Below are 1,494 nucleotides of genomic sequence, written 5' to 3'. Positions count from 1 at the left end.
GCACAGGGGAGGAGCTGAGGTCTCTTTCAGCCCCTACATTCTGAGTCTTCATCCAAGAGGTCTGGCCCTTCAGTGGCAGCCTGGGGGGTGGGCAAGCGTGGACTCACAATCGCGGTTAGCCTTCGTATCCCCAGTTGTCCTTCTCACTCTCTGGTTTCCTGTGCAGACAAAGAATTGAAGGGGACAGAGGGCTTTGGGACTTTGGGCTCACCCCGGGCCCACCTTTCCTTCCATTATCCTTTCCTGTGCCCTTTGAAGTGCCCTCTCATCTGTACCTACCTGAGTAGAGCCCAAGGGAGAAGAACTGAGCCTGACTCCCAGGGGCGGGGGGTTGCTACAACAGGATGGGCAGTGAGAGGTGGGCAGCCTCCCCTAATCTGGCCTGCAAGTGCGGGAAGCCCCTGCCAACACGTAGGCAGGGCCGGACGCCAGCAGCTCAGCTGATGATCCCAAAGCTCGGGCCAGCAGCTGGCAGCCAGGCGGAGTGTTATAGCTCTACCTAGTAATCTGGAACAGAAGCCAAGGGAGCGGCCAGCCCCTCAAATTGGGACCCGCGGGGATGTGAGGCCCTCAGGCGCAGACACTGGCAAGCAAGAGCACTGGGAAGGGGCCCAAGCCCAGAACTCCTGTGGAAAGTGGGATCTGAGTCGAGCTGAGAGGGAGAGCGTGGCTGGCTGCGCTTGTCTCCATTCTCTCATTCTTTCCTTCCATAGGGGGTCAGCAGGGCACACAGCTTCCCAGCTGGAGACCAGCAGTCCCTGTCTCCCTGAGGACTGCATGTGGCATCGTCTGAGTTCCAGCTGATGGGATCTGAGCAGAAGTAGACCAGGACAGCTTCTGGGTCACATGTCTTACAAAGGAAGGGGGCATCTTCTACTCCCCCTGGGCTTCTCATGGGCTACAGGTGCAGATGTGACCCACCCAGGGGACGACAGAGCATCAAGAGGGGAGAAACCAGGGTCTTGGGATGGCCTCATGCATCCAGCCAAACTGCCAGGACCCCCCCTGCCTCTGGACTGTTCTGTGAGAGACAAATGAAAGTCTATCCTGCCTGGCTGCCCTGGTGCCCTCACTCACATGCACGACAAGAGAGAAGAACAGAGACTGGAGGCTGCTCCCACACTTTCTTCCAGTCCCACTAGTCTGGGAACAGAAGCGAGGAGTATGACAATGCAGGATGCTGGGGAGAAGAGGGAGGCCAGGAGAGCTGCCCCTACTGGCTAGCGTCTCGGTGCCACCTTAGCATTGTAGGGCTCAAGGGAAAACTTCCCCTTTGCTCTCTGAAGGTTTGCTGAAAAATCAACTGACAAAAGGCAGATCAGTAAGAGAAAAGGTATACAAAGTTACTAACATGCACAGAGCAGAAAATCACAAAGCGATTACCCAACCGCCCAGTGGGGTACATCTTGAGGTTACAGAGAGAAGAGGACTCAGAATATGACCAAAAACAAGCAATCGTGGTTCATCAGGTTATGGTGGCAACACAGGTTATGG

Source organism: Colobus angolensis, unplaced genomic scaffold, assembly GCF_000951035.1.
Source record: "Colobus angolensis palliatus isolate OR3802 unplaced genomic scaffold, Cang.pa_1.0 Scaffold126, whole genome shotgun sequence".
Classification (NCBI taxonomy): Eukaryota; Metazoa; Chordata; class Mammalia; order Primates; family Cercopithecidae; genus Colobus; species Colobus angolensis.
The sequence above is the reverse complement of the archived record's forward strand: the minus strand, read 5'-3'. Positions refer to the sequence as shown.